We start from the raw sequence: 15,429 nt of genomic DNA on the forward strand, positions 1-15,429 counted from the left end.
AAACAGCTTTTTGAGAATTCTTAACAACTACATATAATACCCACTTCTCTTTCTAATACAGTGATAATAAATAATAGTTTTTATCTACTATGTTGGCTGTTAATTCAAACTAGTCGGCTAGTTTTTCTATATTTTGATTATGTTTGTTTCTTTAAAGTCGATGGTATTTAAGTAATATGGATACCGTTTTTGTGTATTTTTTGCTAAATTTCTTTTCTGTACGTTTATTCGAAAAATAAATTTAAATGTAAAGCAAATAATGTTAAAATAATTATGATGACAAAAAGCAAACTCAAGTTGTCTGCAACATCATAAGTAAGTAAGAAAAAAAAAACAATCGAGAAACAGGTATAGTTGAAAATGCACTCAAGAGAGATATCACATCTATAACTAAAAATACAAAGATAAATGTATTACTTGATTTTGAAGAATATCAACACATTTTTAATCGTAAGGTTAGTCATGATCTTAATATTATCAGAATCAGTTAGTACATAAACAGTAACAAATACAAAATTGCACCTATTTAACATCAAACTTAATACGATAATTAAACAAAATTTCCAATCAACGAATGAGCATCGTACACATTACCATAAAAAAGTTTATCGTACACGTACCTATGGGCTGAATATGCAAAGAATAATTGTTAATTATTATAATCGACGTAATTTAGTTTTTTATGAAAATATTTTTATTTTCCTAAATTTATTAATTTATTCCATATATTACGAACACGTGTATAATGCATGGTAATTTTTATCTCGTTTCATTTGCTAAATTGTTATTGAGGCTATTAAAAAATTTCTATTTTTTGTTTTTTTTTGTAGATATTCTCTCTCATTTTTATAGATAGTCTCGCATTTAAACTTATCTTTTTTTATTAATTTTGTGGAATATTCTCTTTCTTTTCAAAGTGCCCAAATTTTATTTTATCTGACTTTACATTATATTCGTAAAGAAAATATCCTATTGTATATTAACACAAACATTTTTAAGTAATACAAAGTTTTGTTTCCAAATTAACATCAATTTTGATTGGATTTTAAAAATTAACATATTGTTAAAATGACTAATTAATCAACAATTATTTCATCTTAGTTTCAGTGAGATATGCTTTATCAACATAAAAGTATAAATAAACCATAAACATTTAATAGCAAATATATTTGCTAATCTTTTTTGTCAGCAGCAGCATTAATTACAGTTTGACAGCGCCTTGGCATTCTTTAAACTAAATTATAAATTTTGTTTTGAGGCATTCTTAAATAAGAAGATCTTAAAAACCTTCTCCGTACTAACATTGTGCAGATGAGAAGCAGTTCATGCCTAAAGCATATTTCATACATACTCGATAGGATTAAGATATGGCTATTTTTCAGGCCACGGCAAAATCCTCATTATAAAACCAATCCTCACTGTTGCTGCGGTATGTAGCCTTGCAGGACCTGCAGCAGTGGCAAATGTAATGACAGCAAGTTCTAAGATACTACCAGTTTATTTTATTGATATAAAGTGCCCTTCGATAAACAGTTCAATGACGAGAACTTATTTTATTCCACATCATAACTCGTGGACCACCATATGGACGAACACACTCTACACCTCTGGGTCTCTTTTGTCAACCAGGTCCTCTTCAAACTCTCACTCTTTTTAATTTAGGGTAGAGACAAAACCCAGCTTTATCTGTGAATAACATAGAACTTCATTCTTGTAGCACCAATGCACATGTTGTACTCAGCTTAATCTGAGTCTATGATTTTCAAGACATAACATGTGAACTCTGGACGTCTGGCGTACAGGCCAACTTTATGTTATCTATTTGCAGCAACTGTGCAGTTATATGCACAGTTGAATGAGATAATCCTACGACATACCAATCCTGTCGAGGAGTAGTTGCACGCTGATGACCCCCATATCTTTCAGCGATATTACCAAATTGTTTATATCAACGCCATAATCACGAAATCACCCTTTTAAATACGTCAAATGGCAATATTACCTTGTGAAGACCAGCCTTAATCATATTCACAGGATTTATCGTTTGAACATGTGTTAAATTCCAACTCTTCATAACTATCTTTGCGTTTAATAGGTGCGAAACAATTAATCGTAAAAATTTAAGGCGCTGTCACTTTTGTGTCAATAAAACCGTGCAGTTGACAGATAAATTTTTATGGCATGTTTTTATAAGTAAAGAACCACTTTTTAAATCATATGTTATAATATATTAACAAAAAAGTATTTAAGTTTTTATTGAAGGAGCACACTATTATGTCACTTTTTTTCAATAAAAACTAACACATAAAAAGGAGCACACTATTATGTCACTTTTTTTCAACTATTTTGATCTTTTTATTTTCTTAGTAAACCATGGCAATGTTTCTTTTCTAATAAATACATTATGTCACATCAGTTCAAAAACGTGATACTTTTACTTGATAATGAAAAGTTTTTGCAGTTCTACTCTTGCTTTTTGCTTGTTTTCATTTTTAATTAATAAAGAATAAATGTATAGCAGGGATTTTTAATTCAAAGCTACAATTTTTATCAAAATATATAGTTATAATCAAAAGATCGAAGTTTGGAACAACTATATTTTATTAGTTATTTTTTCATTAGAAACTTCCTTTTCCCTCGAATAGTTTTCTAGCCCTAATGGCATTATCTAGCAATGTCATTAATTAAGCTCGTACATGTAATTTCTTTGTGTAATCCTTCTGCAGGTGCACCTTGTCTCTAGTGTACAATTTCTTGAATTAGTGTCGGAGCTAGAATTACAATACCTGTTACTCGACGTTCGTAAGTAATATTAAACGGCAATAAAGCGAAAACGACCTTATTGCTTCAAAATAAATTTTATTAAAACGAATAATACAATAATAAACTAAACATACAGTTAGCATCTTTGTAAAATTTGTTTATATTTGTAATAAAACTCGCTTTGTTTTGTGTTTTAAATACAAATTCATTAAATAACTGTCAAAGTTTAAACACGCTTTAGAAAGTTCCTTACGATTTTAAAATATTTAACGGTGTTATAAATTCATTCGATAAATTCTTAAATCGACGAGTTTACAATATAAAGCAAAGTATTTCAGTAACAATGTATTAAGGAAACGAGTACCTATCTAATTTTTTTAATATTTTAAAAGTCTCATTTAATTGTGATTTGGTAATTGGTTTAATTAAAAAAACCAGTGAAAATCCCGAGAAATCAGGTGAGATCATTTTTTTTCTTTCTCCAATCTGGGAGAGGGTCAATCAGGTACTCTGAAGTATTGTGTTGCGGTTTTGGTAACCAGGACTACACACATCATAACCAGTACTTGACCATCTACATCTACACAAAACAACTTCAATTCCAACCCAAAATCATATGTCACTGCTGCACTCTCTAGGCGTTCTCCCTCTTTGCTTCCTTAATAGGAACAAGCTATTGCCATGCACATCATCCAAAAATATTACTTTTGGATCTCGCATTTCGAATAATCGACTCTGTATTTTTCTCACATCTACCAACATCGTTGGTAGATGTGAGAAAAATACAGATTCTATTATTCGAAACATCACATCGTACCAACGATCAGCTAATACAAATACACCGCAAGTCACAATTAATTCCACCGTCCTTCCTATTCCTCCCAGGTATATTTTTCTGTCCAAAAGAATCCTAATTTCAAACGTATGTCGTTTTATTCCGCATTCACTAATCGAATAGATCCTAATATATTGGCTTGCAGCTAGCAGCACCTGATACTTTTGTAAAATGCGGAACATCAGGTGATCAATATGCACATATCATGAGTTTTCGTAGGGTAATATTTACATTACCTTATAAGGAGGACTTCGAAGTGCAATCTTCTCTGTTAACTAACCATGAAAATACACCCTTAAAAATATTTTTATCCACTGGACTGGAGATTTTTTATTTGTAAGCATACCAGTCATACTGCGGAGTCTGGCCCCAAAGTCCCCAGTGGACCAGACCACACACTTATTACAGCTGATGCTAAGGCAGCAGAATAAAACAAGGGGACTAATTGAGCCTTATGCTCTTCAATTTAATCATGGATGAAATCATCAAAAGCGTTAACAAAGAAACAGAATAGAGAATGGAAAACAAAGAAATAAAAATACTCTGTTACGTAAACGACGCAATACTGATAGCCCAAGATGAAGATGAAGGACAGGTTGAGGCACACATCGGGAAATCAGTAATTTTAGCTAAACGGAAAAGTGTCCTATTGTGAAACTACTGCAGAAACAAATGTGAGGAGAAAATTATTATACTAAATAGAGCAAAAGCCAAATCTAGACACACTATTATATTCAGTAAAAACACTTTATGGAGACAATAAATCTACTCCATAAATAAAAATACTAGCTTAACCCACGTTTTAAAGAAAATTGGACAAATACAGAACAAAAAATTACCTTAAAAGCTTCAGTTAATTTAGTAGTCAAAAGGTTATTACTGAAAATTAAGAGATAGCCAAGATTCTGGCAGAAAACTTTTGAAAAAAAAAATTCGCAACAAATCTGGACTTAACTCTATATACTCTTCTCTTTCTTCAGCCCTTGTCTTATTCATCCACAGTTTCACAAGATGAAAATTATCCGCACCCTCCTATAACCTATTTCGAACTAATATCTGCACTCAAATTCTTTAAAAACATAGCTACTGGCTAGATGAAGTTCCACTAACTAGTCTTTAAAAGAATTGAGGATCTTTTCCATCCTCCCATCTGTTTTTTGGTCTTTCAATAGGTCTGTTTTTTTGCATTTTTGTGCTCAATTATTCTCTGGAGATTCGATTCTCATGCAGTCGTACCACATATCCTACCCACCGTAAATCGCTAAAGCCGAGTGTATTGTACTGGTTTTGGTTTTTTTATTGTTTATGTTTATTTATATTTATCTTTCTAACTCGTCTAACTCATTAGCAGATTCCTGTTTTATAACACATGTTTTTCACCCATAACTTACTGTCGTTGTCGTTGTATTGTCGGTGGGCATGTTTATTGTTTTATAGATTATTATATGTTTTTATTTATTATTATTATTATTTTACTCTAGAATTTTGATTTGTGGTTTATATCTTGCGATTTGAATATGTGGTCAATGGCGAAATAGGGTTTACTGGTCAGCATAAGCCTTCTATTTATTTCAGGTTCTTGTTCACTATTTGCGACCAGGCCTTTCCTCAATATGTGGATCTTTTCATATAATATTGTTGTTGTGCTTGTCTCTTTGTTTTGCCCAATATCTTGATATCATCTGCTTACGCTACCAATGAGGTGGATTTATTTGTATGTTATTTCTGCTCACCGTTAACCGTCTAATTATATATTCAAGCCCGTCGCCTTGTTTTATTTTTTGCTTTATCTCAAGTGCATCAGTCATCTGGCCTTAATTACATACATGTGCTTCGTTTCTATCATTGTCATTTACACTAGTCTTATTAATTTTGTTGGCGTGTCCAATTCTTGTAAGACATTATGTACTTTTATTCTATTGACTGAAACATGGGCTTACTTAAAGTCTACGCAGATATTGCAAACGTCTATGTCATGTTAGTGTATGTTTGACTGCAAAGAGTCGGTCGACGGTAGATCTACATATTTTGCCCAAACTTAACTTGATATTCCCTCGTGATTTTTTAAGCGATATACTAAAGTTTTTTATCAAGAATATTTGTGAGTATGTTGTATTAAGAAAAATATAGAGAGATGGTTTTGTTCCATTGTTTGTTAAAAAAATACAACATGAAACTTGTTTTCCTCCTTGCTTGTACAATTCTGCCGGTATTTTTCCTATTCCCAGCGCTTTATTGCTTTTTTTATTTGGATTGCCATTCTAACCTGCCCTAGTGTTGGAGGTCTAGGGTTCATTTAATTCTTAACGTTCCATCAGTTCTTGTTATTGTACTTGTTATTATTTCTGCTGCTACCGACATAAGTATTTACTGACAAAAATTTAAAAATAATTAAAATAATATTGTTTTAGAACCAACTTTGGGAAAAAAATTAAACGTTACTACTAAAAAGATATTATGTGCCGTTACGTACCATGTATATTATACAGTGTGCGCTTAAAGTATGAAAACAAAGATATTTGTAATACTTCCCATGATATAGTTACAAAATATTGGTTATGTATATAAGATGGATCATTGTTTTAAAATGCTATATTTTCGACGTTGTCAAATGTACAGTTTTTGAAATATAGGGATAATATGCGTATATTATAAACAAGACCATTCGTATATTTGAGAATCTTCAAAAATTAGTAAAAACATTTTTATTACAACCTTTGATATTAACATAAAGAGAGAATAAAAAAGCGGCCACTTGGTATTTGTTAAAGTTTCTAAAAGTCATTTCTGTTTTTGTATGAGTGTTTGTTTCGTTTCGGTAAATCACATACGTTTTATTGTCAGTAAATACATTCAGATTTACTTTCAACAGATATGTTATGATATTTTGTCCAAATGGGCGATACAAATCAGACTAGAATACAATTATACATTTAACAGAACGTCAAAAAATTAAAATTTAAACACTAAATAGATGGATAATAATACCAAAAAATTATGAAATTTGAGTATGTTTTACTTGCGACATTATTTGTAGAAAACGAACACATGAAGAGGTATGTGAAATATTTAATGTATATTTAAGGTATGAAGACAGAAATATAGGCAAGAAAGTCTATAGCACGTGAGACTCTATCTACAATTTTTCATACATTTAAGGAAAGTCGACATGCACAAGAATTCCCAAAAGTGGTAACCCACAATGTTACTTTCCAAAAGGCTACTTTCCATTTTAATGGCACGGCCAATAAACAAACTGCAGGTACTAGTCAAATGAAAATCCGCATTGGATGGTAGAAGTACATACGCAGTATCGACAAAAGATCAATATGTAGAAAGAAATTCTTAATAATACAATAAACATGCTTTTTTGGATAGAACCATAACAGGTTGAGAATACTGAGAAATATAGAATTGGAGTATATTCAAGAATTAGCAAGACTCTTTTCTAAAGAAATAGAGAGTTTCTCGACAATACATTTCCAAATCATTGAATTGAAAGAAGAAGAGCTATCCAATGGCCAACAAGATCTAGCAAAGATTTAACAAATCTAGAATATTTTTATGGGTTTGTTTAAAAAGAAAAGTGTATGTAAATACACGTTTATTTTTTTTTTTCTTTAAGTGCTTTCTGTTTATACAGGAACAATAATTAAGAATAAAAATCTTCTTCTTCTTCTTCTTCTTCTTCTTCTACGGTACTACAGCCCAAATTGAGCCTTGGCCTCCTTTATTTTTTGCCTCCACCATCGCTGGTCTGTGGTCAATTTTCTGCATCCACGGACTCCTGAAAGGGCTTGTGCGTCGCTGTTTACTGTGTCTCCCCAGCGGTTTCTTAGCTTTCCAACAGCTTAGCTTTGTATTCTAATGAAGTCTGACAATGCTGCCTTCTTATAAAGTTGATAAAGCTCGTTGTTGTCTCCTGACTTCTGAAGATTCCATTTTCCCTTACAGGCCCTAGTATTCTCCTCAGTACTTTTCTTTCGGATGTTTTGAGTTTGCTTTTCGATGTGTCTTTCAGGACCCATGCTATTGGTCGAATTAAGGTTTTATAGATTCTCATTTTTGTATTTCGGTGGACATTTTTAGACCGAAATATATGAAAGAGAGCAAAATAAGCTCTGATTGCCTGCGTTATTCTCTTCCGTATTTCTCTAGCTTTCTCATCCGTCGGCATGTATTTCTACCCCCAGGTATGTAAACTTTTTAACCGTTTCAATGTCATCTTCATGTATAATGTTTTGTGGGACTATATTTCTTCTCGTCTGTATTATTATTTTTGTTTTTTCTGTGTTATATTCCAGACCTAGCATTTTTGTTTGCATTTTTAACTCCGCGTATGTTACCTGTGCTCCTATTGATGTTCGACTGATAATATTAATATTATCGGCATAAGCGGCCAGTTGAACCGTTCGGTTGGTCAGTAGGTTTTCTCTTCCAGTTTGCATTTGCCTAACCGCATACTCTAGTGACAGGTAAAACAAAGTTTTACCTTATACAATTCTTCTGGTATTTCGTCAACTTCCAAAGTTTTATTGTTTTTCTGGACCTTAATAGCTTTGAGAACTTCCTCTAGGGTTGGAGATTCTACAGATTCTACTCCATTCTTTACTTTATTCTCTTCTACGTAGTTCGTACCCATTTCATCTTCCATGTCTACTTGTGTACCAAGTAGGGTCTGAAAATAATGCTTTCAGGTTTCTATGACATTCGGTTGGTCACTGATTATTTGCCCACCTTCATCTTTACATAGACTTGTTTGAGGTTTATACCCACTTTTATCTTTTTTAAGTATTCGTAAGCCCCTCTAATTTCGTTTATTTTGAAATTTTCTTTCATTTTTTCTATTTGTCTATTTTCATAGGCTCTTTTTTTATTTCTACATATCTTGTCTGCTTTCCGTCTTGCGCCTTCAAATAATGTACGTCTTTCCCGTATTCTTCTTGTTATATACATTTTATGTGCTCTATTTCTTTTCTCTATTCCTTGTCTGTACTCGTCATCGAACCATGCTCCGCTGTCTGTAGTACTGCTGTTTTGATATTATGCCATTTGCCCTATAAGAATAAAAATGTTTTTCCTAATTTCTGCATATTAATGGTTGATATTGGCCATTAATATATTATGTGTCGCATCAGCAATAAAAAACTCTAACAAACGATTCTAAAATATGCAGTTGGTCTCATTTCAAAAGATACTTATCCGTATACCTCAGGAACTGTACGTTTTCAAGATTTTGTTCCAAGAAAATAGTTTAAAAAATTACCGAAAAAATATATAGCCAAAAGAATACCTATCAAAATTTATTTTGAGATAAATCAATATGCTGCTTATTCACTAAATAAATATTGGAGATTGTATATTGTGGATCTTAAAGGGTCTATTGGTATCATAGATAAATCGGCAAACCTTTCTTTTAATTTATTTGTCATTATTCTCTTATCATATGCTTGCTTGAATTCGATGAATAGTGTTTGCGTTAGTTGGTATTTATAGGTTCCTACATGTATTTCTCTAATAACAATACTTGCCCCGTTGTGCTTCTCCCTCGTCTAAATCTGCATTGATTTCCACTTTTTATCTTTTCAAGTCCTTTTTGAAGCGAAGCTTCTATACGTATTTAAACAGCGAATGTCTTTAAACAGTCATTACCCACTGTAAATAATATAAAGTAGTTCTTATTGTTTATATCAGTATAAAGAATGTGCGAAAGCAATTCAAAGTGCAATTTGGCGATTTGAAAAGTTTTTTTCTCATTTGTTGTTATTTTTTGCAATTTTTTACTTTAAAATCACCAATAATATAATATTGGCTATTGATAGTTTTTAATGTAATCAATTTATTGATTAAACATCCCAAAATAAGAGTGCCAAAATCTTTGTCATGCGATTTTTGCGTTTTTAATCGCATTGTATGGTTTTTACTTGCTGCAGTTTATGGAGGTGAAGTTCACTTCAAGGTAGAGTAATAGAATCACATTTATTTTATTATTATATATAATTTCCCAGTCTACTATTTTTTATTGCATCTTGTTGCACAAGATGCAATTTTTAACAACAATATTTAAGTTCTAAATCATTACAAGACAAAATAAAATATAAGGAAAAACAAGCAGAAGTACGAAGGAAAATCTCTAAGAAGAAGAACGAGTCTTGGGAAAGAAACTGCCAACGAATAAATACTTATCTAGGAGGAACCAGAAGCACAGAAAGCTGAAAACTGATAAAAAATTGAGAAAAGAAAAGAATAAAGAAGTAATACAGAGCATAAAACCTGAAGACTGGGAAGAGTATTTCAAAGGACTTTTGGTAGAGAATAGAGTCGAATTTCAGGAACGTAGAAATCAAAACCAAGATAAAATTTCAATAGTTGGCTCGCCAATAAGATTAACAACAGAGGAAATTAAAAATGTATGTAAACAGCTGAAGAGAAACAAAGCACCCGGACCAGGAGATATACCCGGAGAATTGTTTAAGTACGGAACGAACAAATTGTACGAATGTCTTCGACAACTTTTTCAAGAATGCATAAACACAAGCGAAATCCCTACGGAATGGAAGATATCACACCTTAGCACTATACATAAAAAGGGTGATAAAAATAATTGTGAAAATTACCGAGGAATAGCTGTAACCGGATCTATGAGTCGAATATATGGAAAGGTGTTAAAGAACCGAATCGAGAGAGAATACTTGTATTATGAAGCAGAAGAACAAGCAGGATTTCGTACGGGTCGATCCACTATTGACCACATTTTCTCCTTAACCCAGATAATAGAAAAAAAGATGGCAAGGAATCAAGAGATTCATATGTTGTTCGTCGACCTACGGAAAGCCTACGACAGCGTTCCACTGAAGAAGCTGTGGCAATCAATGGAAAGCACGAATATTAATATAGAATTAATAAAAGCCGTCAAAGTGCTATACAACCAACCAATAATAAAGATAAAAGCGGGGACACAAATAACAACAGGATTTATAACATCAAAAGGATTAAAGCAAGGATGTTGCTTGTCTCCCACTTTATTTAAAATATACCTCGAAAGTGCTTTAAAAAGATGGAAACAAAAATGCAGGACAATGGGGATACCGCTCACCAATACTATGGTATATACGCTTAACTTTGCAGACGATCAAGTAATAATGGCTCAAGATTATGACGATTTAAACTATATGGCACGAAAATTAATTGAAGAGTATGATATATGGGGTCTAGAAGTAAATAAAAAGAAAACCGAATACCTGTGCATTGGAGCAGAACAAAAAGATCTCATATTAGACGATAACACTACGATAAAGCACTGCTGTGACTACAAATACCTAGGTATCACTATTTCACAAGATGGAACATTAGACAAAGCCATAAGAGAGAGAAATACGCCAGGGAGAAAAGCCATCACAATGTTAAACACCATTTTATGGGACCAATCCATCAGCAAAGAAAATAAAAAGAGGATATATGAGACTATAGTAAAAAGTATCACTTTATACAGCTGTGAGGTATGGCCACTGAAAGAAAGAACACTGTCAACGCTGAAAGCGACGGAAATGGACTTTTGGAGAAGAGCCGCAGGAAGATCTAGAAGAGAAAGGATTACCAACGAACGCATTAGAGAAATAATGGGAATCAAACGAACAATCACAGATGACCTAACAACAAAACAACTTATCTGGTTCGGACACTTACAAAGAATGGACGAACAACGAATGCCAAAAGAAATACTAAAGTGGCAACCAGAAGGAAAGAGAAAACGAGGTAGACCGAGAAAAAGTTGGAGCGAAGGAATAAATAAAGAACTGAGAGAGAGGGCCATAGAAGAAGATCTATGGAACAACCGGTCTAAGTGGCGATTGGAAGTCGGAAAACGGCGGAGAACGTTATAAACCGACAAGTAGTAGTAGTAGTTGCACAAAGAAAACAATTAAAAAAGCATTTCTGTTGTTCTTGACGATAGGCAAACGAGGTAGGGAAGTCTTATTTGAAGTAAGTAAAGCAATTCTTAACCTTTGTTAAAAGTGAACAACTTCTAGGTAGCAGGTAGCATATTCTAAGAAACCAATCTTTCCAAAATCATTGTAATATTAATAAGTAACCTAATTAAAATAATTAAGAAAATTAAAAAAAAAAAGTGTATTATAAGTTGATAAATATGTCAATGGAATTTAGAGAAAAGTACAAACTTCTTGCAAGCTACCACGAGTTATTCTATGGTACTGGTTAGTCTGATGGCTCCTATTTGACCCCCGGCATAGAATTTTTTCAATATCTATTTTAAATAAGACGCCGTCGTGCTTTGGGCGTAAAGCCGCACTTACAGCACTCGGTCCAAAAAGTTACACGAATGAAATATGTACAGTACGCCAATTGGCTGCAACAGCTAGCAATATTTACATAATAAAAGCGCAACAGTTCAACATCTGCATAACTGATTTTAGTATTTTGTAGTCATATGGCTACGTGGTTATCGTATGTCTGCCCAATCTTACAAAAATCAGTATCTATTGAGAGTACAAATCAAGGTATTCTTACACAAATATAAAGAAAATTAACCATCAGAATGGTCAAAAAGATTAAGATTTGTATAAATAAACAATCTTATCACAGAAGCGTTGGCGCCCTCTATACAAGGCTATACCTATCACTCAACAAATCAACATCTTGGCTGATAAAAGCCTTCCAATTAAAAAAATAAACTATTGAAAGCCAAAAAATGCTTATAGTCTCCAAAACACTAGCATCGAAAAAGAGTTTGATAAACGCCATACATAATTTCTAAATAGTGTTAATCGTGAATTGCAGCAGTCATTTATAAAATAAATAAAAGAAAAATTCATGAATGTACTCGAAAATAACTGTGCAGAAAATCGTTACTAAGTACTAAGGTAATAGTAAAAAACAAATATCATTTCTATTACTAATACTAGATACAAAAATGTTGGTTCCTATTTCTTAAAATTTAAACTAAACAGAATAATTTATTAGTTCAGATTCCGTATGTCGAATGTAAAAGACGCTTAACTTCTGTCAATGTTTTGGCTGTTTCTTCTTTTTGATGTGCCTATCCGTTACGACTGTTGGCGATCATCATGGCAATCTTTATCTTATCTACAGCAGTGCGGAAAAGCTGCACATATGTTGTATTGAACCAGATTCTGAGGTTCTTTAACCAAGATGTTCTTCTTCTTCCTGGACCTCGTTTTCTAAATATTTTTCCTTGCAGGATGGCTTGAAGGAGAGCATATCTGGATTCATTTCGCATATGTTCGAAGAACTGTAACTTTCGAGATTTGATGGTGATCAGTACCTCTCGGTTCTTATTCGTTCTTCTGAGGACCTCCTCATTTGTGACTCGGTCAGTCCACGGGATCTTAAGTATTCTCCGATATAGCCACATCTCAAATAGTTCCAGTTTGGCTGTTGGAAACGAAAAAGAAGGTTTTTGGCAATTTGCCATTTCAATATATATACATGTATATATACTAAGAATGGAGTTTATTAACCAGAATAAACTGTAATAGCAAGTATCACCTAAGTACTTCTTGTCGCAATAAATAATAAAACAAATGTTACCTTGGATCTCTTATCAATTATTTCTTAAATTTTAAATAACTGCTTTTTCTTATATATCTTAAATATACTTACTTTACTCTATATGTAAACAAAGGTATTCAAATGCCGAATTTTATCATTATTTCTAATATAAACATTTCGCGGTATGTCCAATTATTTCGGCTAAGGGCTTAATTGGCATGTGTTTCCAAAACTTATAGTAAATATTAATTGCACAAGTAATATCGCACTAAATACACAAATATATTATGTAAACTACTACCATTCTAAAAGTACTGTATACCAAATGAAAAAAGTTTTATAATGTTTCACCCATGTTTTACAAAGTTTAAGTTCAATAAAGACTCCGATATTCGTAAACTTTCGTGGTTGTGAAAATATCAGAAAAGAAAATTTTCTTTCAAAAGTTTATTGAATACATTACGTATTACAAACTACCGAAGCGAATGCTCCAATGGCAATAACTTTAGATAAATAGATAAAACATATAATACAAAAATGATAAATGGATATTGTTACGATACTAAACTTAGTAGTAGATGATTATAGCTTTCATTTATCTTTGTCAGAAAATAATGTTAAATAAGGATCAACAGTAAAGAACTACATTTCTTAACTTTATGTAAGTTTTTTGGGAAAACTAAATTAACTGAAAAATCATTGACTGTTAAATATTACGAAAATAAACAGTATTAAGATAAAACTTAACTGCTAGTTAAAAGAGTCTTAATATTAGGAACGAGTATTCTATCTGTTCCCTTATATTTATTACTCTATGAATCCTAAGTATGTTACTAATTTAGACTTATTACTACTTATTTAGGGAAGGATTTTTTCATGCGGCGTTTTAGCTCATCCCATATTGTACTCTATAGTATTAAGCATATATGTATAATAGAGCATTCGGAAGGGCTATATAATAGCGCGGACTATATGAAGTTTGCATCCGAATTAAATTTAGATATTCAATCACTAAGCTACTGCTGTATTCAAAATAGCCGACATAGGAAAAACATGATAGTAGAGGACTTTTGTATTCCCATTTATGTTTTATCAGTTTCGGGAGATCGGTGCATCCCTTCAAAATTATACTTTAGCAAAATAGTACACCACCACCTCTAAAGCTACTGTTCTTTCCACATGGCTGGGTTCACCAAGCTTATATTAGTCTTTCTGTAGTTTCCAAACTAACACTAACTTATTTTAGATTTATCAACTTATTTTGGACGCATGGCTTTTAATGGCTGATTACGAGTAGGAGTAGGACTCGCTGTTGAAAATTTTCGTCTTTTGATACATTTATAGAACATTGCATCCAGTAAAATGGCCTATGCTGAAAAGTGGTACAATATTTTTTTGTTCATATTCTTTGTGATGCAAAGTTACAATTCATGTATCCACATTCGCTGCAGGTCTAACTGATGTAATAATGTTGCTTTAAATGGAGTTAATATAACAATGTATAGACAATAACGCACGTCATTATTACAAACCAAATATTAAATAATTCTTTTAAATAATAAATCAAGTGAATACAAATGAATACTATCAGCACACATAAACCATTACTTTAATAATATATCATTTTCTAGTACAAATAATAACCATAAATATTACATAAATATTACAGTAAATATTTAATAGACAAAAATATAAAAATCGAGCAAAAGTTCGAATCTAGGCACCAACAACAGAATAATCCGTAAGGATCCCCCCGGCAAAAATGCCATACTACGATATTATTATTAGTACCAGGCTTACAAGTTGAGCAGCGTCGATTCTCACTGCTCCAAGCTTTTGTCATCCTATCTGATGTCTTCTTCAAGGCTTCCAAGGTCTTAGTCTCCTGAGCTCCCAGACACTACTAATCTCTTGTCTATATTTATTGATATACAAATGTAGACGCGATTCATTTATCAACTTCAAATACGTCAAACCATTTTTTTTTGTTGCATAAATTTTACAAAGGAATTCTTCCAGAATATTAAATTCTACCATGTAAGATAAGAATATTTTATGTAACATTATTTACACAAAATATTATTTTATTTACTGTTGTGCAAAATCATTGCGCAACATTTTTATACAATATTTTATGCTATTTAATGCGAGAAATTCTAATTATATATTAATAGTTCTTTAAAAAGTATATAAAGTAAAATAGAAATAATATTATAACGGCACACAAAAAACATACCATAGATTAAAATTAAATACTCACTAATCTTTGCAATTGAAATTTTGGATGTCTATAAAAGTTT

The sequence above is a fragment of the Diabrotica undecimpunctata genome, chromosome 6 (assembly GCF_040954645.1).
Source record: "Diabrotica undecimpunctata isolate CICGRU chromosome 6, icDiaUnde3, whole genome shotgun sequence".
Taxonomy (NCBI): Eukaryota; Metazoa; Arthropoda; class Insecta; order Coleoptera; family Chrysomelidae; genus Diabrotica; species Diabrotica undecimpunctata.